The sequence below is a fragment of the Channa argus genome, unplaced genomic scaffold (genome assembly GCF_033026475.1).
Source record: "Channa argus isolate prfri unplaced genomic scaffold, Channa argus male v1.0 Contig022, whole genome shotgun sequence".
In the NCBI taxonomy this organism is placed as follows: domain Eukaryota; kingdom Metazoa; phylum Chordata; class Actinopteri; order Anabantiformes; family Channidae; genus Channa; species Channa argus.
In genome coordinates, this window is record NW_027125241.1 from 335,646 (window position 1) to 360,275 (window position 24,630).

At 43.4% G+C, this 24,630-nt stretch overlaps 14 non-coding genes across 14 annotated transcripts; all 14 read left to right on the forward strand.

The window, feature by feature from the left end:
• The first annotated feature begins 1,498 nt into the window (after positions 1–1,498).
• On the forward strand, positions 1,499–1,569 carry trnag-gcc (transfer RNA glycine (anticodon GCC)). Its single transcript has one exon. It is a non-coding gene; the product is annotated as a tRNA-Gly (tRNA).
• Positions 1,570–4,348: 2,779 nt separating this feature from the next.
• trnag-gcc (transfer RNA glycine (anticodon GCC)) lies at positions 4,349–4,419 on the forward strand. Its single transcript has one exon. It is a non-coding gene; the product is annotated as a tRNA-Gly (tRNA).
• Positions 4,420–4,615: 196 nt separating this feature from the next.
• On the forward strand, positions 4,616–4,688 carry trnam-cau (transfer RNA methionine (anticodon CAU)). The gene has a single exon. It is a non-coding gene; the product is annotated as a tRNA-Met (tRNA).
• Positions 4,689–6,931: 2,243 nt separating this feature from the next.
• On the forward strand, positions 6,932–7,002 carry trnag-gcc (transfer RNA glycine (anticodon GCC)). Its single transcript has one exon. It is a non-coding gene; the product is annotated as a tRNA-Gly (tRNA).
• Positions 7,003–7,198: 196 nt separating this feature from the next.
• On the forward strand, positions 7,199–7,271 carry trnam-cau (transfer RNA methionine (anticodon CAU)). The gene has a single exon. It is a non-coding gene; the product is annotated as a tRNA-Met (tRNA).
• Positions 7,272–10,954: 3,683 nt separating this feature from the next.
• On the forward strand, positions 10,955–11,025 carry trnag-gcc (transfer RNA glycine (anticodon GCC)). The gene has a single exon. It is a non-coding gene; the product is annotated as a tRNA-Gly (tRNA).
• A 196-nt stretch (positions 11,026–11,221) lies between these two features.
• On the forward strand, positions 11,222–11,294 carry trnam-cau (transfer RNA methionine (anticodon CAU)). Its single transcript has one exon. It is a non-coding gene; the product is annotated as a tRNA-Met (tRNA).
• Positions 11,295–15,157: 3,863 nt separating this feature from the next.
• trnam-cau (transfer RNA methionine (anticodon CAU)) lies at positions 15,158–15,230 on the forward strand. Its single transcript has one exon. It is a non-coding gene; the product is annotated as a tRNA-Met (tRNA).
• Positions 15,231–16,972: 1,742 nt separating this feature from the next.
• trnam-cau (transfer RNA methionine (anticodon CAU)) lies at positions 16,973–17,045 on the forward strand. Its single transcript has one exon. It is a non-coding gene; the product is annotated as a tRNA-Met (tRNA).
• Positions 17,046–18,199: 1,154 nt separating this feature from the next.
• On the forward strand, positions 18,200–18,270 carry trnag-gcc (transfer RNA glycine (anticodon GCC)). Its single transcript has one exon. It is a non-coding gene; the product is annotated as a tRNA-Gly (tRNA).
• Positions 18,271–18,448: 178 nt separating this feature from the next.
• trnam-cau (transfer RNA methionine (anticodon CAU)) lies at positions 18,449–18,521 on the forward strand. The gene has a single exon. It is a non-coding gene; the product is annotated as a tRNA-Met (tRNA).
• A 2,554-nt stretch (positions 18,522–21,075) lies between these two features.
• On the forward strand, positions 21,076–21,148 carry trnam-cau (transfer RNA methionine (anticodon CAU)). The gene has a single exon. It is a non-coding gene; the product is annotated as a tRNA-Met (tRNA).
• A 1,742-nt stretch (positions 21,149–22,890) lies between these two features.
• Positions 22,891–22,963, forward strand: trnam-cau (transfer RNA methionine (anticodon CAU)). Its single transcript has one exon. It is a non-coding gene; the product is annotated as a tRNA-Met (tRNA).
• Positions 22,964–24,112: 1,149 nt separating this feature from the next.
• Positions 24,113–24,183, forward strand: trnag-gcc (transfer RNA glycine (anticodon GCC)). Its single transcript has one exon. It is a non-coding gene; the product is annotated as a tRNA-Gly (tRNA).
• Positions 24,184–24,630: the final 447 nt, after the last annotated feature.

Here is a 24,630-nt window from a genome sequence, read left to right on the forward strand (position 1 = left end):
GTCTGAAGACAATTAATGAAGACTCAATTAAGGGCGTCAATGCTATTGCCTTTGTGAAATGCGAAAAGATGTTTACATTTTTTCAATTTAGCATGCTTTTTCCCTCAGCCTCGGTAGTTCAGTGGTGATGAGGATAGATGTGATGAGGTGGTGTTTACATTTTTTGTCAAGCCTGACACGAGGCAGGTCTATTGTAGAATGGCCAGCTTGGACATATGTGCAGTCCTCTACCTTCTAGAGAGAGCATTGGTAATGCAAAGGACAAAGGAATAAAGGCTTTAGGAGAACAAGTGTTTTTTTCCGTGAACTCTAGATGCTTAAAGCATATATAAAACCTAAAATTCAAGCCAAACTAAAGCGGACATCCAGGAATTGCGCTCCCCTGTCTAATACCCAAGATGTGTGCCAGTCAAGGAGCTTAGATTTCAACACCTGCAAATTTTCACACCACTAGAAGGGCATGAAACAGAACAAAGGAAAAAGGGAAGGTATGCTATAAAGATGTTTTAAGACATTTCTACCTTCTCTCCATCTGTTGAGTAGACGTGATGGGTGGACAGCTTCCGAAACAGTTTTACCTTTCAACAAAACATTCTGTCCCAAGTACAAATGTCATTAGTGCGACTGTCCAGTGGTGCAGTGGAACACAATGTGGGCATTGGTAGTTCAGTGGTGATGAGGTTAGTATGTGGTTTAGTATGTAGTACTGATGGACCATCAAGAAAAAGATTCTGTCTACACGCGATGGCGTCTTCAATGGAACTCCTTTTTCCAACATGTGGGCATTGGTGGTTCAGTGGTCGAATTCTAGCCTGCCACGCGGGAGACCCGGGTTCGATTCCCGGCCAATGCAAGCACCTCTTTAAAAGTCTCACAACTCAAAATGAGCGCAGCTTGACTGACTGATATGCAGTAACAGAGGTCTCAGCCTTCTATTTATTCTCAGGACAATTAATGAAGACCCAATTAAGTGTGTCAATGCTATTGTCTTTATGAAATGCGAAAAGGTGTTTGGAAACAGTTTTCCATCAAAACATTCTGTCCCAAGTACTAACTTCATTAGTGTGACTGTCCAGAGGTGCAGTGGAACACAATGTGGGCATTGGTAGTTCAGTGGTGATGAGGTTAGTGTTGGGTTTAGTACGTAGTACTGATGGACCATCAAAAAACATTCTGTCTACACGCGATGGCGTCTTCAATGGAACTCCTTTCTCCGGCACATGGGCATTGGTGGTTCAGTGGTCGAATTCTCGCCTCTGCATCTGCAAATTCTCACCCCACTAGAATGGCATGAAACACAACAAAGGGAAAAAGGAAGGTATGCTATAAAGATGATTTAAGACACTTCTACCTTCTCTCCATCTCTTGAGTAGACACGAGGGTTGGGCAGTTTCCGAAACTGTTTTACCTTTCAGCAAAACATTCTGTCCCAAGTACAAAAAAGATTCTGTCTACACGCGATGGCGTCTTCAATGGAACTCCTTTTTCCAACACGTGGGCATTGGTGGTTCAGTGGTCGAATTCTCGCCTGCCACGCGGGAGACCCGGGTTCGATTCCCGGCCAATGCAAGCACCTCTTTAAAAGTCTCACAACTCAAAATGAGCGCAGCTTGACTGACTGATATGCAGTAACAGAGGTCTCAGCCTTCTATTTATTCTCAGGACAATTAATGAAGACCCAATTAAGTGTGTCAATGCTATTGTCTTTATGAAATGCGAAAAGGTGTTTACAATTGTTTTTCAATTTATCAGGCGCATTCCCTCAGCCTCGTTGGCGCAGTTGGCAGCGAGTCAGTCTCATAATCTGAAGGTCGTGAGTTCAAGCCTCACACGAGGCAGGTTTTTTGTAGAATGGACAGCTTCGACATATGTGCGGTCCTCTACCTTCCAGAGACAGCATTGGTAATCCAAAGGTCAAAGGAATAAAGTCTTCAGCACAACAAGTGTTCTTTCCGTGAACTCCAGCTCCCCTCTCTAGTACCGAGACTTGTGCCAGTCAAGGAGCTTAGACTTCAACACCTGCACATTTTCACACCACTAGAATGACATGAAACAGAACAAAGGAAAAAGGGAGGGTATGCTATAAAGATGTTTTGAGACAGTTCTACCTTCTCTCCATCTCTTGAGTAGACGTGAGGGCTGGGCAGCCTCCGAAACTGTTTTACAACAAAACATTCTGTCCCAAGTACTAACCTCATTAGTCTGAAGACAATTAATGAAGACTCAATTAAGGGCGTCAATGCTATTGCCTTTGTGAAATGCGAAAAGATGTTTACATTTTTTCAATTTAGCATGCTTTTTCCCTCAGCCTCGGAAGTTCAGTGGTGATGAGGATAGATGTGATGAGGTGTTTACATTTTTTGTCAAGCCTGACACGAGGCAGGTCTATTGTAGAATGGCCAGCTTGGACATATGTGCAGTCCTCTACCTTCTAGAGAGAGCATTGGTAATGCAAAGGACAAAGGAATAAAGGCTTTAGGAGAACAAGTGTTTTTTTCCGTGAACTCTAGATGCTTAAAGCATATATAAAACCTAAAATTCAAGCCGAACTAAAGCGGACATCCAGGAATTGCGCTCCCCTGTCTAATACCCAAGATGTGTGCCAGTCAAGGAGCTTAGATTTCAACACCTGCAAATTTTCACACCACTAGAAGGGCATGAAACACAACAAAAGAAAAAGGGAAGGTATGCTATAAAGAAACTGTTTTACCATCCAACAAAACATTCTGTCCCAAGTACTAACCTCAATAGTCTGAAGACAATTAATGAAGACTCAATTAAGGGCGTCAATGCTATTGCCTTTGTGAAATGCGAAAAGATGTTTACATTTTTTCAATTTAGCATGCTTTTTCCCTCAGCCTCGGTAGTTCAGTGGTGATGAGGATAGATGTGATGAGGTGTTTACATTTTTTGTCAAGCCTGACACGAGGCAGGTCTATTGTAGAATGGCCAGCTTGGACATATGTGCGGTCCTCTACCTTCCAGAGACAGCATTGGTAATCCAAAGGTCAAAGGAATAAAGTCTTCAGCACAACAAGTGTTCTTTCCGTGAACTCCAGCTCCCCTCTCTAGTACCGAGATTTGTGCCAGTCAAGGAGCTTAGACTTCAACACCTGCACATTTTCACACCACTAGAATGACATGAAACAGAACAAAGGAAAAAGGGAGGGTATTCTATAAAGATGTTTTGAGACAGTTCTACCTTCTCTCCATCTCTTGAGTAGACGTGAGGGCTGGGCAGCCTCCGAAACTGTTTTACCATCCAACAAAACATTCTGTCCCAAGTACTAACCTCATTAGTCTGAAGACAATTAATGAAGACTCAATTAAGGGCGTCAATGCTATTGCCTTTGTGAAATGCGAAAAGATGTTTACATTTTTTCAATTTAGCATGCTTTTTCCCTCAGCCTCGGTAGTTCAGTGGTGATGAGGATAGATGTGATGAGGTGGTGTTTACATTTTTTGTCAAGCCTGACACGAGGCAGGTCTATTGTAGAATGGCCAGCTTGGACATATGTGCAGTCCTCTACCTTCTAGAGAGAGCATTGGTAATGCAAAGGACAAAGGAATAAAGGCTTTAGGAGAACAAGTGTTTTTTTCCGTGAACTCTAGATGCTTAAAGCATATATAAAACCTAAAATTCAAGCCAAACTAAAGCGGACATCCAGGAATTGCGCTCCCCTGTCTAATACCCAAGCTGTGTGCCAGTCAAGGAGCTTAGATTTCAACACCTGCAAATTTTCACACCACTAGAAGGGCATGAAACAGAACAAAGGAAAAAGGGAAGGTATGCTATAAAGATGTTTTAAAACATTTCTACCTTCTCTCCATCTCTTGAGTAGACGTGATGGGTGGACAGCTTCCGAAACAGTTTTCCAACAAAACATTCTGTCCCAAGTACTAACTTCATTAGTGTGACTGTCCAGAGGTGCAGTGGAACACAATGTGGGCATTGGTAGTTCAGTGGTGATGAGGTTAGTGTTGGGTTTAGTACGTAGTACTGATGGACCATCAAAAAACATTCTGTCTACACGCGATGGCGTCTTCAATGGAACTCCTTTCTCCGGCACATGGGCATTGGTGGTTCAGTGGTCGAATTCTCGCCTCTGCATCTGCAAATTCTCACCCCACTAGAATGGCATGAAACACAACAAAGGGAAAAAGGAAGGTATGCTATAAAGATGATTTATGACACTTCTACCTTCTCTCCATCTCTTGAGTAGACACGAGGGTTGGGCAGTTTCCGAAACTGTTTTACCTTTCAGCAAAACATTCTGTCCCAAGTACAAAAAAGATTCTGTCTACACGCGATGGCGTCTTCAATGGAACTCCTTTTTCCAACACGTGGGCATTGGTGGTTCAGTGGTCGAATTCTCGCCTGCCACGCGGGAGACCCGGGTTCGATTCCCGGCCAATGCAAGCACCTCTTTAAAAGTCTCACAACTCAAAATGAGCGCAGCTTGACTGACTGATATGCAGTAACAGAGGTCTCAGCCTTCTATTTATTCTCAGGACAATTAATGAAGACCCAATTAAGTGTGTCAATGCTATTGTCTTTATGAAATGCGAAAAGGTGTTTACAATTGTTTTTCAATTTAGCAGGCGCATTCCCTCAGCCTCGTTGGCGCAGTTGGCAGCGTGTCAGTCTCATAATCTGAAGGTCGTGAGTTCAAGCCTCACACGAGGCAGGTTTTTCGTAGAATGGACAGCTTCGACATATGTGCGGTCCTCTACCTTCCAGAGACAGCATTGGTAATCCAAAGGTCAAAGGAATAAAGTCTTCAGCACAACAAGTGTTCTTTCCGTGAACTCCAGCTCCCCTCTCTAGTACCGAGACTTGTGCCAGTCAAGGAGCTTAGACTTCAACACCTGCACATTTTCACACCACTAGAATGACATGAAACAGAACAAAGGAAAAAGGGAGGGTATGCTATAAAGATGTTTTGAGACAGTTCTACCTTCTCTCCATCTCTTGAGTAGACGTGAGGGCTGGGCAGCCTCCGAAACTGTTTTACAACAAAACATTCTGTCCCAAGTACTAACCTCATTAGTCTGAAGACAATTAATGAAGACTCAATTAAGGGCGTCAATGCTATTGCCTTTGTGAAATGCGAAAAGATGTTTACATTTTTTCAATTTAGCATGCTTTTTCCCTCAGCCTCGGAAGTTCAGTGGTGATGAGGATAGATGTGATGAGGTGTTTACATTTTTTGTCAAGCCTGACACGAGGCAGGTCTATTGTAGAATGGCCAGCTTGGACATATGTGCAGTCCTCTACCTTCTAGAGAGAGCATTGGTAATGCAAAGGACAAAGGAATAAAGGCTTTAGGAGAACAAGTGTTTTTTTCCGTGAACTCTAGATGCTTAAAGCATATATAAAACCTAAAATTCAAGCCGAACTAAAGCGGACATCCAGGAATTGCGCTCCCCTGTCTAATACCCAAGATGTGTGCCAGTCAAGGAGCTTAGATTTCAGCACCTGCAAATTTTCACACCACTAGAAGGGCATGAAACACAACAAAAGAAAAAGGGAAGGTATGCTATAAAGAAACTGTTTTACCATCCAACAAAACATTCTGTCCCAAGTACTAACCTCAATAGTCTGAAGACAATTAATGAAGACTCAATTAAGGGCGTCAATGCTATTGCCTTTGTGAAATGCGAAAAGATGTTTACATTTTTTCAATTTAGCATGCTTTTTCCCTCAGCCTCGGTAGTTCAGTGGTGATGAGGATAGATGTGATGAGGTGTTTACATTTTTTGTCAAGCCTGACACGAGGCAGGTCTATTGTAGAATGGCCAGCTTGGACATATGTGCGGTCCTCTACCTTCCAGAGACAGCATTGGTAATCCAAAGGTCAAAGGAATAAAGTCTTCAGCACAACAAGTGTTCTTTCCGTGAACTCCAGCTCCCCTCTCTAGTACCGAGATTTGTGCCAGTCAAGGAGCTTAGACTTCAACACCTGCACATTTTCACACCACTAGAATGACATGAAACAGAACAAAGGAAAAAGGGAGGGTATTCTATAAAGATGTTTTGAGACAGTTCTACCTTCTCTCCATCTCTTGAGTAGACGTGAGGGCTGGGCAGCCTCCGAAACTGTTTTACCATCCAACAAAACATTCTGTCCCAAGTACTAACCTCATTAGTCTGAAGACAATTAATGAAGACTCAATTAAGGGCGTCAATGCTATTGCCTTTGTGAAATGCGAAAAGATGTTTACATTTTTTCAATTTAGCATGCTTTTTCCCTCAGCCTCGGTAGTTCAGTGGTGATGAGGATAGATGTGATGAGGTGGTGTTTACATTTTTTGTCAAGCCTGACACGAGGCAGGTCTATTGTAGAATGGCCAGCTTGGACATATGTGCAGTCCTCTACCTTCTAGAGAGAGCATTGGTAATGCAAAGGACAAAGGAATAAAGGCTTTAGGAGAACAAGTGTTTTTTTCCGTGAACTCTAGATGCTTAAAGCATATATAAAACCTAAAATTCAAGCCAAACTAAAGCGGACATCCAGGAATTGCGCTCCCCTGTCTAATACCCAAGATGTGTGCCAGTCAAGGAGCTTAGATTTCAACACCTGCAAATTTTCACACCACTAGAAGGGCATGAAACAGAACAAAGGAAAAAGGGAAGGTATGCTATAAAGATGTTTTAAGACATTTCTACCTTCTCTCCATCTGTTGAGTAGACGTGATGGGTGGACAGCTTCCGAAACAGTTTTACCTTTCAACAAAACATTCTGTCCCAAGTACAAATGTCATTAGTGCGACTGTCCAGTGGTGCAGTGGAACACAATGTGGGCATTGGTAGTTCAGTGGTGATGAGGTTAGTATGTGGTTTAGTATGTAGTACTGATGGACCATCAAGAAAAAGATTCTGTCTACACGCGATGGCGTCTTCAATGGAACTCCTTTTTCCAACATGTGGGCATTGGTGGTTCAGTGGTCGAATTCTCGCCTGCCACGCGGGAGACCCGGGTTCGATTCCCGGCCAATGCAAGCACCTCTTTAAAAGTCTCACAACTCAAAATGAGCGCAGCTTGACTGACTGATATGCAGTAACAGAGGTCTCAGCCTTCTATTTATTCTCAGGACAATTAATGAAGACCCAATTAAGTGTGTCAATGCTATTGTCTTTATGAAATGCGAAAAGGTGTTTACAATTGTTTTTCAATTTAGCAGGCGCATTCCCTCAGCCTCGTTGGCGCAGTTGGCAGCGCGTCAGTCTCATAATCTGAAGGTCGTGAGTTCAAGCCTCACACGAGGCAGGTTTTTCGTAGAATGGACAGCTTCGACATATGTGCGGTCCTCTACCTTCCAGAGACAGCATTGGTAATCCAAAGGTCAAAGGAATAAAGTCTTCAGCACAACAAGTGTTCTTTCCGTGAACTCCAGCTCCCCTCTCTAGTACCGAGACTTGTGCCAGTCAAGGAGCTTAGACTTCAACACCTGCACATTTTCACACCACTAGAATGACATGAAACAGAACAAAGGAAAAAGGGAGGGTATGCTATAAAGATGTTTTGAGACAGTTCTACCTTCTCTCCATCTCTTGAGTAGACTTGAGGGCTGGGCAGCCTCCGAAACTGTTTTACCATCCAACAAAACATTCTGTCCCAAGTACTAACCTCAATAGTCTGAAGACAATTAATGAAGACTCAATTAAGGGCGTCAATGCTATTGCCTTTGTGAAATGCGAAAAGATGTTTACATTTTTTCAATTTAGCATGCTTTTTCCCTCAGCCTCGGTAGTTCAGTGGTGATGAGGATAGATGTGATGAGGTGTTTACATTTTTTGTCAAGCCTGACACGAGGCAGGTCTATTGTAGAATGGCCAGCTTGGACATATGTGCAGTCCTCTACCTTCTAGAGAGAGCATTGGTAATGCAAAGGACAAAGGAATAAAGGCTTTAGGAGAACAAGTGTTTTTTTCCGTGAACTCTAGATGCTTAAAGCATATATAAAACCTAAAATTCAACCCAAACTAAAGCGGACATCCAGGAATTGCGCTCCCCTGTCTAATACCCAAGATGTGTGCCAGTCAAGGAGCTTAGATTTCAACACCTGCAAATTTTCACACCACTAGAAGGGCATGAAACAGAACAAATGAAAAAGGGAAGGTATGCTATAAAGATGTTTTAAAACATTTCTACCTTCTCTCCATCTCTTGAGTAGACGTGATGGGTGGACAGCTTCCGAAACAGTTTTCCAACAAAACATTCTGTCCCAAGTACTAACTTCATTAGTGTGACTGTCCAGAGGTGCAGTGGAACACAATGTGGGCATTGGTAGTTCAGTGGTGATGAGGTTAGTGTGTGGTTTAGTACGTAGTACTGATGGACCATCAAAAAACATTCTGTCTACACGCGATGGCGTCTTCAATGGAACTCCTTTCTCCGGCACATGGGCATTGGTGGTTCAGTGGTCGAATTCTCGCCTCTGCATCTGCAAATTCTCACCCCACTAGAATGGCATGAAACACAACAAAGGTAAAAAGGAAGGTATGCTATAAAGATGATTTAAGACACTTCTACCTTCTCTCCATCTCTTGAGTAGACGTGATGGGTGGACAGCTTCCGAAACAGTTTTACCTTTCAACAAAACATTCTGTCCCAAGTACAAATGTCATTAGTGCGACTGTCCAGTGGTGCAGTGGAACACAATGTGGGCATTGGTAGTTCAGTGGTGATGAGGTTAGTATGTGGTTTAGTATGTAGTACTGATGGACCATCAAGAAAAAGATTCTGTCTACACGCGATGGCGTTTTCAATGGAACTCCTTTTTCCAATACGTGGGCATTGGTGGTTCAATGGTCGAATTCTCTCCTGCCACGCGGGAGAGCCGGGTTCGATTCCCGGCCAATGCAAGCGCCTCTTTAAAAGTCTCAGCTTGACTGACTGATATGCAGTAACAGAGGTCTCAGCCTTCTATTTATTCTCAGGACAATTAATGAAGACCCAATAAAGTGTGTCAATGCTATTGTCTTTATGAAATGCGAAAAGGTGTTTACAATTAACAGTTGGCAGCGCGTCAGTCTCATAATCTGAAGGTCGTGAGTTCAAGCCTCACACGAGGCAGGTTTTTCGTAGAATGGACAGCTTCGACATATGTGCGGTCCTCTACCTTCCAGAGACAGCATTGGTAATCCAAAGGTCAAAGGAATAAAGTCTTCAGCACAACAAGTGTTCTTTCCGTGAACTCCAGCTCCCCTCTCTAGTACCGAGATTTGTGCCAGTCAAGGAGCTTAGACTTCAACACCTGCACATTTTCACACCACTAGAATGACATGAAACAGAACAAAGGAAAAAGGGAGGGTATGCTATAAAGATGTTTTGAGACAGTTCTACCTTCTCTCCATCTCTTGAGTAGACGTGAGGGCTGGGCAGCCTCCGAAACTGTTTTACCATCCAACAAAACATTCTGTCCCAAGTACTAACCTCAATAGTCTGAAGACAATTAATGAAGACTCAATTAAGGGCGTCAATGCTATTGCCTTTGTGAAATGCGAAAAGATGTTTACATTTTTTCAATTTAGCATGCTTTTTCCCTCAGCCTCGGTAGTTCAGTGGTGATGAGGATAGATGTGATGAGGTGTTTACATTTTTTGTCAAGCCTTGGACATATGTGCAGTCCTCTACCTTCTAGAGAGAGCATTGGTAATGCAAAGGACAAAGGAATAAAGGCTTTAGGAGAACAAGTGTTTTTTTCCGTGAACTCTAGATGCTTAAAGCATATATAAAACCTAAAATTCAACCCAAACTAAAGCGGACATCCAGGAATTGCGCTCCCCTGTCTAATACCCAAGATGTGTGCCAGTCAAGGAGCTTAGATTTCAACACCTGCAAATTTTCACACCACTAGAAGGGCATGAAACAGAACAAAGGAAAAAGGGAAGGTATGCTATAAAGATGTTTTAAAACATTTCTACCTTCTCTCCATCTCTTGAGTAGACGTGATGGGTGGACAGCTTCCGAAACAGTTTTCCAACAAAACATTCTGTCCCAAGTACTAACTTCATTAGTGTGACTGTCCAGAGGTGCAGTGGAACACAATGTGGGCATTGGTAGTTCAGTGGTGATGAGGTTAGTGTGTGGTTTAGTACGTAGTACTGATGGACCATCAAAAAACATTCTGTCTACACGCGATGGCGTCTTCAATGGAACTCCTTTTTACAACACGTGGGCATTGGTGGTTCAGTGGTCGAATTCTCGCCTCTGCATCTGCAAATTCTCACCCCACTAGGATGGCATGAAACACAACAAAGGGAAAAAGGAAGGTATGCTATAAAGATGATTTAAGACACTTCTACCTTCTCTCCATCTCTTGAGTAGACGTGATGGGTGGACAGCTTCCGAAACAGTTTTCCAACAAAACATTCTGTCCCAAGTACTAACTTCATTAGTGTGACTGTCCAGAGGTGCAGTGGAACACAATGTGGGCATTGGTAGTTCAGTGGTGATGAGGTTAGTGTGTGGTTTAGTACGTAGTACTGATGGACCATCAAAAAACATTCTGTCTACACGCGATGGCGTCTTCAATGGAACTCCTTTCTCCGGCACATGGGCATTGGTGGTTCAGTGGTCGAATTCTCGCCTCTGCATCTGCAAATTCTCACCCCACTAGAATGGCATGAAACACAACAAAGGTAAAAAGGAAGGTATGCTATAAAGATGATTTAAGACACTTCTACCTTCTCTCCATCTCTTGAGTAGACACGAGGGATGGGCAGTTTCCGAAACTGTTTTACCTTTCAGCAAAACATTCTGTCCCAAGTACAAATGTCATTAGTGCGACTGTCCAGTGGTGCAGTGGAACACAATGTGGGCATTGGTAGTTCAGTGGTGATGAGGTTAGTATGTGGTTTAGTATGTAGTACTGATGGACCATCAAGAAAAAGATTCTGTCTACACGCGATGGCGTCTTCAATGGAACTCCTTTTTCCAACACGTGGGCGTTGGTGGTTCAGTGGTCGAATTCTCGCCTGCCACGCGGGAGACCCGGGTTCGATTCCCGGCCAATGCAAGCACCTCTTTAAAAGTCTCACAACTCAAAATGAGCGCAGCTTGACTGACTGATATGCAGTAACAGAGGTCTCAGCCTTCTATTTATTCTCAGGACAATTAATGAAGACCCAATTAAGTGTGTCAATGCTATTGTCTTTATGAAATGCGAAAAGGTGTTTACAATTGTTTTTCAATTTAGCAGGCGCATTCCCTCAGCCTCGTTGGCGCAGTTGGCAGCGCGTCAGTCTCATAATCTGAAGGTCGTGAGTTCAAGCCTCACACGAGGCAGGTTTTTCGTAGAATGGACAGCTTCGACATATGTGCGGTCCTCTACCTTCCAGAGACAGCATTGGTAATCCAAAGGTCAAAGGAATAAAGTCTTCAGCACAACAAGTGTTCTTTCCGTGAACTCCAGCTCCCCTCTCTAGTACCGAGACTTGTGCCAGTCAAGGAGCTTAGACTTCAACACCTGCACATTTTCACACCACTAGAATGACATGAAACACAACAAAGGAAAAAGGGAAGGTATGCTATAAAGATGTTTTGAGACAGTTCTACCTTCTCTCCATCTCTTGAGTAGACTTGAGGGCTGGGCAGCCTCCGAAACTGTTTTACCATCCAACAAAACATTCTGTCCCAAGTACTAACCTCAATAGTCTGAAGACAATTAATGAAGACTCAATTAAGGGCGTCAATGCTATTGCCTTTGTGAAATGCGAAAAGATGTTTACATTTTTTCAATTTAGCATGCTTTTTCCCTCAGCCTCGGTAGTTCAGTGGTGATGAGGATAGATGTGATGAGGTGTTTACATTTTTTGTCAAGCCTGACACGAGGCAGGTCTATTGTAGAATGGCCAGCTTGGACATATGTGCAGTCCTCTACCTTCTAGAGAGAGCATTGGTAATGCAAAGGACAAAGGAATAAAGGCTTTAGGAGAACAAGTGTTTTTTTCCGTGAACTCTAGATGCTTAAAGCATATATAAAACCTAAAATTCAACCCAAACTAAAGCGGACATCCAGGAATTGCGCTCCCCTGTCTAATACCCAAGATGTGTGCCAGTCAAGGAGCTTAGATTTCAACACCTGCAAATTTTCACACCACTAGAAGGGCATGAAACAGAACAAATGAAAAAGGGAAGGTATGCTATAAAGATGTTTTAAAACATTTCTACCTTCTCTCCATCTCTTGAGTAGACGTGATGGGTGGACAGCTTCCGAAACAGTTTTCCAACAAAACATTCTGTCCCAAGTACTAACTTCATTAGTGTGACTGTCCAGAGGTGCAGTGGAACACAATGTGGGCATTGGTAGTTCAGTGGTGATGAGGTTAGTGTGTGGTTTAGTACGTAGTACTGATGGACCATCAAAAAACATTCTGTCTACACGCGATGGCGTCTTCAATGGAACTCCTTTCTCCGGCACATGGACATTGGTGGTTCAGTGGTCGAATTCTCGCCTCTGCATCTGCAAATTTTCACCCCACTAGAATGGCATGAAACACAACAAAGGTAAAAAGGAAGGTATGCTATAAAGATGATTTAAGACACTTCTACCTTCTCTCCATCTCTTGAGTAGACACGAGGGATGGGCAGTTTCCGAAACTGTTTTACCTGGCGTTGGTGGTTCAGTGGTGATGAGGTTAGTGTGTGGTTTAGTACGTAGTACTGATGGACCATCAAAAAACATTCTGTCTACACGCGATGGCGTCTTCAATGGAACTCCTTTCTCCGGCACATGGGCATTGGTGGTTCAGTGGTCGAATTCTCGCCTCTGCATCTGCAAATTCTCACCCCACTAGAATGGCATGAAACACAACAAAGGTAAAAAGGAAGGTATGCTATAAAGATGATTTAAGACACTTCTACCTTCTCTCCATCTCTTGAGTAGACGTGATGGGTGGACAGCTTCCGAAACAGTTTTACCTTTCAACAAAACATTCTGTCCCAAGTACAAATGTCATTAGTGCGACTGTCCAGTGGTGCAGTGGAACACAATGTGGGCATTGGTAGTTCAGTGGTGATGAGGTTAGTATGTGGTTTAGTATGTAGTACTGATGGACCATCAAGAAAAAGATTCTGTCTACACGCGATGGCGTCTTCAATGGAACTCCTTTTTCCAATACGTGGGCATTGGTGGTTCAATGGTCGAATACTCTCCTGCCACGCGGGAGAGCCGGGTTCGATTCCCGGCCAATGCAAGCGCCTCTTTAAAAGTCTCAGCTTGACTGACTGATATGCAGTAACAGAGGTCTCAGCCTTCTATTTATTCTCAGGACAATTAATGAAGACCCAATTAAGTGTGTCAATGCTATTGTCTTTATGAAATGCGAAAAGGTGTTTACAATTAACAGTTGGCAGCGCGTCAGTCTCATAATCTGAAGGTCGTGAGTTCAAGCCTCACACGAGGCAGGTTTTTCGTAGAATGGACAGCTTCGACATATGTGCGGTCCTCTACCTTCCAGAGACAGCATTGGTAATCCAAAGGTCAAAGGAATAAAGTCTTCAGCACAACAAGTGTTCTTTCCGTGAACTCCAGCTCCCCTCTCTAGTACCGAGATTTGTGCCAGTCAAGGAGCTTAGACTTCAACACCTGCACATTTTCACACCACTAGAATGACATGAAACAGAACAAAGGAAAAAGGGAGGGTATGCTATAAAGATGTTTTGAGACAGTTCTACCTTCTCTCCATCTCTTGAGTAGACGTGAGGGCTGGGCAGCCTCCGAAACTGTTTTACCATCCAACAAAACATTCTGTCCCAAGTACTAACCTCAATAGTCTGAAGACAATTAATGAAGACTCAATTAAGGGCGTCAATGCTATTGCCTTTGTGAAATGCGAAAAGATGTTTACATTTTTTCAATTTAGCATGCTTTTTCCCTCAGCCTAGGTAGTTCAGTGGTGATGAGGATAGATGTGATGAGGTGTTTACATTTTTTGTCAAGCCTTGGACATATGTGCAGTCCTCTACCTTCTAGAGAGAGCATTGGTAATGCAAAGGACAAAGGAATAAAGGCTTTAGGAGAACAAGTGTTTTTTTCCGTGAACTCTAGATGCTTAAAGCATATATAAAACCTAAAATTCAAGCCAAACTAAAGCGGACATCCAGGAATTGCGCTCCCCTGTCTAATACCCAAGATGTGTGCCAGTCAAGGAGCTTAGATTTCAACACCTGCAAATTTTCACACCACTAGAAGGGCATGAAACAGAACAAAGGAAAAAGGGAAGGTATGCTATAAAGATGTTTTAAGACATTTCTACCCTCTCTCCATCTCTTGAGTAAACGTGATGGGTGGACAGCTTCCGAAACAGTTTTCCAACAAAACATTCTGTCCCAAGTACTAACTTTATTAGTGTGACTGTCCAGAGGTGCAGTGGAACACAATGTGGGCATTGGTAGTTCAGTGGTGATGAGGTTAGTGTGTGGTTTAGTACGTAGTACTGATGGACCATCAAAAAACATTCTGTCTACACGCGATGGCGTCTTCAATGGAACTCCTTTCTCCGGCACATGGGCATTGGTGGTTCAGTGGTCGAATTCTCGCCTCTGCATCTGCAAATTCTCACCCCACTAGAATGGCATGAAACACAACAAAGGGAAAAAGGAAGGTATGCTATAAAGATGATTTAAGACACTTCTACCTTCTCTCCATCTCTTGAGTAGACACGAGGGTTGGGCAGTTTCCGAAACTGTTTTACCTTTCAGCAAAACATTCTGTCCCAAGTACAAATGTCATTAGTGCGACTGTCCAGTGGTGCAGTGGAACACAATGTGGGCATTGGTAGTTCAGTGGTGATGAGGTTAGTATGTGGTTTAGTATGTAGTACTGATGGACCATCAAGAAAAAGATTCTGTCTACACGCGATGGCGTCTTCAATGGAACTCCTTTTTCCAACACGTGGGCATTGGTGGTTCAGTGGTCGAATTCTCGCCTGCCACGCGGGAGACCCGGGTTTGATTCTCGGCCAATGCAAGCGCCTCTTTAAAAGTGTCAGCTTGACTGACTGATATGCAGTAACAGAGGTCTCAGCCTTCTACTTATTCTCAGGACAATTAATGAAGACCCAATTAAGTGTGTCAATGCTATTGTCTTTATGAAATGCGAAAAGGTGTTTACAATTGTTTTTCAATTTAGCAGGCGCATTCCCTCAGCCTCGTTGGCGCAGTTGGCAGCGCGTCAGTCTCATAATCTGAAGGTCGTGAGTTCAAGCCTCACACGAGGCAGGTTTTTCGTAGAATGGACAGCTTCGACATATGTGCGGTCCTCTACCTTCCAGAGACAGCATTGGTAATCCAAAGGTCAAAGGAATAAAGTCTTCAGCACAACAAGTGTTCTTTCCGTGAACTCCAGCTCCCCTCTCTAGTACCGAGATTTGTGCCAGTCAAGGAGCTTAGACTTCAACACCTGCACATTTTCAGACCACTAGAATGACATGAAACAGAACAAAGGAAAAAGGGAGGGTATGCTATAAAGATGTTTTGAGACAGTTCTACCTTCTCTCCATCTCTTGAGTAGACTTGAGGGCTGGGCAGCCTCCGAAACTGTTTTACCATCCAACAAAACATTCTGTCCCAAGTACTAACCTCAATAGTCTGAAGACAATTAATGAAGACTCAATTGAGGGCGTCAATGCTATTGCCTTTGTGAAATGCGAAAAGATGTTTACATTTTTTCAATTTAGCATGCTTTTTCCCTCAGCCTAGGTAGTTCAGTGGTGATGAGGATAGATGTGATGAGGTGTTTACATTTTTTGTCAAGCCTTGGACATATGTGCAGTCCTCTACCTTCTAGAGAGAGCATTGGTAATGCAAAGGACAAAGGAATAAAGGCTTTAGGAGAACAAGTGTTTTTTTCCGTGAACTCTAGATGCTTAAAGCATATATAAAACCTAAAATTCAAGCCAAACTAAAGCGGACATCCAGGAATTGCGCTCCCCTGTCTAATACCCAAGATGTGTGCCAGTCAAGGAGCTTAGATTTCAACACCTGCAAATTTTCACACCACTAGAAGGGCATGAAACAGAACAAAGGAAAAAGGGAAGGTATGCTATAAAGATGTTTTAAGACATTTCTACCCTCTCTCCATCTCTTGAGTAAACGTGATGGGTGGACAGCTTCCGAAACAGTTTTCCAACAAAACATTCTGTCCCAAGTACTAACTTTATTAGTGTGACTGTCCAGAGGTGCAGTGGAACACAATGTGGGCATTGGTAGTTCAGTGGTGATGAGGTTAGTGTGTGGTTTAGTACGTAGTACTGATGGACCATCAAAAAACATTCTGTCTACACGCGATGGCGTCTTCAATGGAACTCCTTTCTCCGGCACATGGGCATTGGTGGTTCAGTGGTCGAATTCTCGCCTCTGCATCTGCAAATTCTCACCCCACTAGAATGGCATGAAACACAACAAAGGGAAAAAGGAAGGTATGCTATAAAGATGATTTAAGACACTTCTACCTTCTCTCCATCTCTTGAGTAGACACGAGGGTTGGGCAGTTTCCGAAACTGTTTTACCTTTCAGCAAAACATTCTGTCCCAAGTACAAATGTCATTAGTGCGACTGTCCAGTGGTGCAGTGGAACACAATGTGGGCATTGGTAGTTCAGTGGTGATGAGGTTAGTATGTGGTTTAGTATGTAGTACTGATGGACCATCAAGAAAAAGATTCTGTCTACACGCGATGGCGTCTTCAATGGAACTCCTTTTTCCAACACGTGGGCATTGGTGGTTCAGTGGTCGAATTCTCGCCTGCCATGCGGGAGACCCGGGTTTGATTCTCGGCCAATGCAAGCGCCTCTTTAAAAGTGTCAGCTTGACTGACTGATATGCAGTAACAGAGGTCTCAGCCTTCTACTTATTCTCAGGACAATTAATGAAGACCCAATTAAGTGTGTCAATGCTATGGTCTTTATGAAATGCGAAAAGGTGTTTACAATTGTTTTTCAATTTAGCAGGCGCATTCCCTCAGCCTCGTTGGCGCAGTTGGCAGCGCGTCAGTCTCATAATCTGAAGGTCGTGAGTTCAAGCCTCACACGAGGCAGGTTTTTCGTAGAATGGACAGCTTCGACATATGTGCGGTCCTCTACCTTCCAGAGACAGCATTGGTAATCCAAAGGTCAAAGGAATAAAGTCTTCAGCACAACAAGTGTTCTTTCCGTGAACTCCAGCTCCCCTCTCTAGTACCGAGATTTGTGCCAGTCAAGGAGCTTAGACTTCAACACCTGCACATTTTCACACCACTAGAATGACATGAAACAGAACAAAGGAAAAAGGGAGGGTATGCTATAAAGATGTTTTGAGACAGTTCTACCTTCTCTCCATCTCTTGAGTAGACGTGAGGGCTGGGCAGCCTCCGAAACTGTTTTACCATCCAACAAAACATTCTGTCCCAAGTACTAACCTCAATAGTCTGAAGACAATTAATGAAGACTCAATTAAGGGCGTCAATGCTATTGCCTTTGTGAAATGCGAAAAGATGTTTACATTTTTTCAATTTAGCATGCTTTTTCCCTCAGCCTCGGTAGTTCAGTGGTGATGAGGATAGATGTGATGAGGTGGTGTTTACATTTTTTGTCAAGCCTGACACGAGGCAGGTCTATTGTAGAATGGCCAGCTTGGACATATGTGCAGTCCTCTACCTTCTAGAGAGAGCATTGGTAATGCAAAGGACAAAGGAATAAAGGCTTTAGGAGAACAACTGTTTTTTTCCGTGAACTCTAGATGCTTAAAGCATATATAAAACCTAAAATTCAAGCCAAACTAAAACGGACATCCAGGAATTGCGCTCCCCTGTCTAATACCCAAGATGTGTGCCAGTCAAGGAACTCCTTTCTCCGGCACATGGGCATTGGTGGTTCAGTGGTCGAATTCTCGCCTCTGCATCTGCAAATTCTCACCCCACTAGAATGGCATGAAACACAACAAAGGGAAAAAGGAAGGTATGCTATAAAGATGATTTAAGACACATCTACCTTCTCTCCATCTCTTGAGTAGACACGAGGGTTGGGCAGTTTCCGAAACTGTTTTACCTTTCAGCAAAACATTCTGTCCCAAGTACAAATGTCATTAGTGCGACTGTCCAGTGGTGCAGTGGAACACAATGTGTTTAGTATGTAGTACTGATGGACCATCAAGAAAAAGATTCTGTCTACACGCGATGGCGTCTTCAATGGAACTCCTTTTTCCAACACGTGGGCATTGGTGGTTCAGTGGTCGAATTCTCGCCTGCCACGCGGGAGACCCGGGTTCGATTCCCGGCCAATGCAAGCGCCTCTTTAAAAGTCTCAGCTTGACTGACTGATATGCAGTAACAGAGGTCTCAGCCTTCTATTTATTCTCAGGACAATTAATGAAGACCCAATTAAGTGTGTCAATGCTATTGTCTTTATGAAATGCGAAAAGGTGTTTACAATTGTTTTTCAATTTAGCAGGCGCATTCCCTCAGCCTCGTTGGCGCAGTTGGCAGCGCGTCAGTCTCATAATCTGAAGGTCGTGAGTTCAAGCCTCACACGAGGCAGGTTTTTCGTAGAATGGACAGCTTCGACATATGTGCGGTCCTCTACCTTCCAGAGACAGCATTGGTAATCCAAAGGTCAAAGGAATAAAGTCTTCAGCACAACAAGTGTTCTTTCCGTGAACTCCAGCTCCCCTCTCTAGTACCGAGATTTGTGCCAGTCAAGGAGCTTAGACTTCAACACCTGCAATTTTCACACCACTAGAATGACATGAAACAGAACAAAGGAAAAAGGGAAGGTATGCTATAAAGATGTTTTAAGACATTTCTACCTTCTCTCCATCTGTTGAGTAGACGTGATGGGTGGACAGCTTCCGAAACAGTTTTACCTTTCAACAAAACATTCTGTCCCAAGTACAAATGTCATTAGTGCGACTGTCCAGTGGTGCAGTGGAACACAATGTGGGCATTGGTAGTTCAGTGGTGATGAGGTTAGTATGTGGTTTAGTATGTAGTACTGATGGACCATCAAGAAAAAGATTCTGTCTACACGCGATGGCGTCTTCAATGGAACTCCTTTTTCCAACACGTGGGCATTGGTGGTCCAGTGGTCGAATTCTCGCCTGCCACGCGGGAGACCCGGGTTCGATTCCCGGCCAATGTAAGCGCCTCTTTAAAAGTCTCAGCTTGACTGACTGATATGCAGTAACAGAGGTCTCAGCCTTCTATTTATTCTCAGGACAATTAATGAAGACCCAATTAAGTGTGTCAATGCTATTGTCTTTATGAAATGCGAAAAGGTGTTTACAATTAACAGTTGGCAGCGCGTCAGTCTCATAATCTGAAGGTCGTGAGTTCAAGCCTCACACGAGGCAGGTTTTTCGTAGAATGGACAGCTTCGACATATGTGCGGTCCTCTACCTTCCAGAGACAGCATTGGTAATCCAAAGGTCAAAGGAATAAAGTCTTCAGCACAACAAGTGTTCTTTCCGTGAACTCCAGCTCCCCTCTCTAGTACCGAGATTTGTGCCAGTCAAGGAGCTTAGACTTCAACACCTGCACATTTTCACACCACTAGAATGACATGAAACAGAACAAAGGAAAAAGGGAGGGTATGCTATAAAGATGTTTTGAGACAGTTCTACCTTCTCTCCATCTCTTGAGTAGACGTGAGGGCTGGGCAGCCTCCGAAACTGTTTTACCATCCAACAAAACATTCTGTCCCAAGTACTAACCTCAATAGTCTGAAGACAATTAATGAAGACTCAATTAAGGGCGTCAATGCTATTGCCTTTGTGAAATGCGAAAAGATGTTTACATTTTTTCAATTTAGCATGCTTTTTCCCTCAGCCTCGGTAGTTCAGTGGTGATGAGGATAGATGTGATGAGGTGTTTACATTTTTTGTCAAGCCTTGGACATATGTGCAGTCCTCTACCTTCTAGAGAGAGCATTGGTAATGCAAAGGACAAAGGAATAAAGGCTTTAGGAGAACAAGTGTTTTTTTCCGTGAACTCTAGATGCTTAAAGCATATATAAAACCTAAAATTCAAGCCAAACTAAAGCGGACATCCAGGAATTGCGCTCCCCTGTCTAATACCCAAGATGTGTGCCAGTCAAGGAGCTTAGATTTCAACACCTGCAAATTTTCACACCACTAGAAGGGCATGAAACAGAACAAAGGAAAAAGGGAAGGTATGCTATAAAGATGTTTTAAGACATTTCTACCCTCTCTCCATCTCTTGAGTAAACGTGATGGGTGGACAGCTTCCGAAACAGTTTTCCAACAAAACATTCTGTCCCAAGTACTAACTTTATTAGTGTGACTGTCCAGAGGTGCAGTGGAACACAATCTGGGCATTGGTAGTTCAGTGGTGATGAGGTTAGTGTGTGGTTTAGTACGTAGTACTGATGGACCATCAAAAAACATTCTGTCTACACGCGATGGCGTCTTCAATGGAACTCCTTTCTCCGGCACATGGGCATTGGTGGTTCAGTGGTCGAATTCTCGCCTCTGCATCTGCAAATTCTCACCCCACTAGAATGGCATGAAACACAACAAAGGGAAAAAGGAAGGTATGCTATAAAGATGATTTAAGACACTTCTACCTTCTCTCCATCTCTTGAGTAGACACGAGGGTTGGGCAGTTTCCGAAACTGTTTTACCTTTCAGCAAAACATTCTGTCCCAAGTACAAATGTCATTAGTGCGACTGTCCAGTGGTGCAGTGGAACACAATGTGGGCATTGGTAGTTCAGTGGTGATGAGGTTAGTATGTGGTTTAGTATGTAGTACTGATGGACCATCAAGAAAAAGATTCTGTCTACACGCGATGGCGTCTTCAATGGAACTCCTTTTTCCAACACGTGGGCATTGGTGGTTCAGTGGTCGAATTCTCGCCTGCCACGCGGGAGACCCGGGTTTGATTCTCGGCCAATGCAAGCGCCTCTTTAAAAGTGTCAGCTTGACTGACTGATATGCAGTAACAGAGGTCTCAGCCTTCTACTTATTCTCAGGACAATTAATGAAGACCCAATTAAGTGTGTCAATGCTATTGTCTTTATGAAATGCGAAAAGGTGTTTACAATTGTTTTTCAATTTAGCAGGCGCATTCCCTCAGCCTCGTTGGCGCAGTTGGCAGCGCGTCAGTCTCATAATCTGAAGGTCGTGAGTTCAAGCCTCACACGAGGCAGGTTTTTCGTAGAATGGACAGCTTCGACATATGTGCGGTCCTCTACCTTCCAGAGACAGCATTGGTAATCCAAAGGTCAAAGGAATAAAGTCTTCAGCACAACAAGTGTTCTTTCCGTGAACTCCAGCTCCCCTCTCTAGTACCGAGATTTGTGCCAGTCAAGGAGCTTAGACTTCAACACCTGCACATTTTCAGACCACTAGAATGACATGAAACAGAACAAAGGAAAAAGGGAGGGTATGCTATAAAGATGTTTTGAGACAGTTCTACCTTCTCTCCATCTCTTGAGTAGACGTGAGGGCTGGGCAGCCTCCGAAACTGTTTTACCATCCAACAAAACATTCTGTCCCAAGTACTAACCTCAATAGTCTGAAGACAATTAATGAAGACTCAATTAAGGGCGTCAATGCTATTGCCTTTGTGAAATGCGAAAAGATGTTTACATTTTTTCAATTTAGCATGCTTTTTCCCTCAGCCTAGGTAGTTCAGTGGTGATGAGGATAGATGTGATGAGGTGTTTACATTTTTTGTCAAGCCTTGGACATATGTGCAGTCCTCTACCTTCTAGAGAGAGCATTGGTAATGCAAAGGACAAAGGAATAAAGGCTTTAGGAGAACAAGTGTTTTTTTCCGTGAACTCTAGATGCTTAAAGCATATATAAAACCTAAAATTCAAGCCAAACTAAAGCGGACATCCAGGAATTGCGCTCCCCTGTCTAATACCCAAGATGTGTGCCAGTCAAGGAGCTTAGATTTCAACACCTGCAAATTTTCACACCACTAGAAGGGCATGAAACAGAACAAAGGAAAAAGGGAAGGTATGCTATAAAGATGTTTTAAGACATTTCTACCCTCTCTCCATCTCTTGAGTAAACGTGATGGGTGGACAGCTTCCGAAACAGTTTTCCAACAAAACATTCTGTCCCAAGTACTAACTTTATTAGTGTGACTGTCCAGAGGTGCAGTGGAACACAATGTGGGCATTGGTAGTTCAGTGGTGATGAGGTTAGTGTGTGGTTTAGTACGTAGTACTGATGGACCATCAAAAAACATTCTGTCTACACGCGATGGCGTCTTCAATGGAACTCCTTTCTCCGGCACATGGGCATTGGTGGTTCAGTGGTCGAATTCTCGCCTCTGCATCTGCAAATTCTCACCCCACTAGAATGGCATGAAACACAACAAAGGGAAAAAGGAAGGTATGCTATAAAGATGATTTAAGACACTTCTACCTTCTCTCCATCTCTTGAGTAGACACGAGGGTTGGGCAGTTTCCGAAACTGTTTTACCTTTCAGCAAAACATTCTGTCCCAAGTACAAATGTCATTAGTGCGACTGTCCAGTGGTGCAGTGGAACACAATGTGGGCATTGGTAGTTCAGTGGTGATGAGGTTAGTATGTGGTTTAGTATGTAGTACTGATGGACCATCAAGAAAAAGATTCTGTCTACACGCGATGGCGTCTTCAATGGAACTCCTTTTTCCAACACGTGGGCATTGGTGGTTCAGTGGTCGAATTCTCGCCTGCCACGCGGGAGACCCGGGTTTGATTCTCGGCCAATGCAAGCGCCTCTTTAAAAGTGTCAGCTTGACTGACTGATATGCAGTAACAGAGGTCTCAGCCTTCTACTTATTCTCAGGACAATTAATGAAGACCCAATTAAGTGTGTCAATGCTATTGTCTTTATGAAATGCGAAAAGGTGTTTACAATTGTTTTTCAATTTAGCAGGCGCATTCCCTCAGCCTCGTTGGCGCAGTTGGCAGCGCGTCAGTCTCATAATCTGAAGGTCGTGAGTTCAAGCCTCACACGAGGCAGGTTTTTCGTAGAATGGACAGCTTCGACATATGTGCGGTCCTCTACCTTCCAGAGACAGCATTGGTAATCCAAAGGTCAAAGGAATAAAGTCTTCAGCACAACAAGTGTTCTTTCCGTGAACTCCAGCTCCCCTCTCTAGTACCGAGATTTGTGCCAGTCAAGGAGCTTAGACTTCAACACCTGCACATTTTCACACCACTAGAATGACATGAAACAGAACAAAGGAAAAAGGGAGGGTATGCTATAAAGATGTTTTGAGACAGTTCTACCTTCTCTCCATCTCTTGAGTAGACGTGAGGGCTGGGCAGCCTCCGAAACTGTTTTACCATCCAACAAAACATTCTGTCCCAAGTACTAACCTCAATAGTCTGAAGACAATTAATGAAGACTCAATTAAGGGCGTCAATGCTATTGCCTTTGTGAAATGCGAAAAGATGTTTACATTTTTTCAATTTAGCATGCTTTTTCCCTCAGCCTCGGTAGTTCAGTGGTGATGAGGATAGATGTGATGAGGTGGTGTTTACATTTTTTGTCAAGCCTGACACGAGGCAGGTCTATTGTAGAATGGCCAGCTTGGACATATGTGCAGTCCTCTACCTTCTAGAGAGAGCATTGGTAATGCAAAGGACAAAGGAATAAAGGCTTTAGGAGAACAACTGTTTTTTTCCGTGAACTCTAGATGCTTAAAGCATATATAAAACCTAAAATTCAAGCCAAACTAAAACGGACATCCAGGAATTGCGCTCCCCTGTCTAATACCCAAGATGTGTGCCAGTCAAGGAGCTTAGATTTCAACACCTGCAAATTTTCACACCACTAGAAGGGCATGAAACAGAACAAAGGAAAAAGGGAAGGTATGCTATAAAGATGTTTTAAGACATTTCTACCTTCTCTCTATCTGTTGAGTAGACGTGATGGGTGGACAGCTTCCGAAACAGTTTTACCTTTCAACAAAACATTCTGTCCCAAGTACAAATGTCATTAGTGCGACTGTCCAGTGGTGCAGTGGAACACAATGTGGGCATTGGTAGTTCAGTGGTGATGAGGTTAGTATGTGGTTTAGTATGTAGTACTGATGGACCATCAAGAAAAAGATTCTGTCTACACGCGATGGCGTCTTCAATGGAACTCCTTTTTCCAACACGTGGGCATTGGTGGTTCAGTGGTTGAATTCTCGCCTGCCATGCGGGAGACCCGGGTTCGATTCCCGGCCAATGCAAGCGCCTCTTTAAAAGTCTCAGCTTGACTGACTGATATGCAGTAACAGAGGTCTCAGCCTTCTATTTATTCTCAGGACAATTAATGAAGACCCAATTAAGTGTGTCAATGCTATTGTCTTTATGAAATGCGAAAAGGTGTTTACAATTAACAGTTGGCAGCGCGTCAGTCTCATAATCTGAAGGTCGTGAGTTCAAGCCTCACACGAGGCAGGTTTTTCGTAGAATGGACAGCTTCGACATATGTGCGGTCCTCTACCTTCCAGAGACAGCATTGGTAATCCAAAGGTCAAAGGAATAAAGTCTTCAGCACAACAAGTGTTCTTTCCGTGAACTCCAGCTCCCCTCTCTAGTACCGAGATTTGTGCCAGTCAAGGAGCTTAGACTTCAACACCTGCACATTTTCACACCACTAGAATGACATGAAACAGAACAAAGGAAAAAGGGAG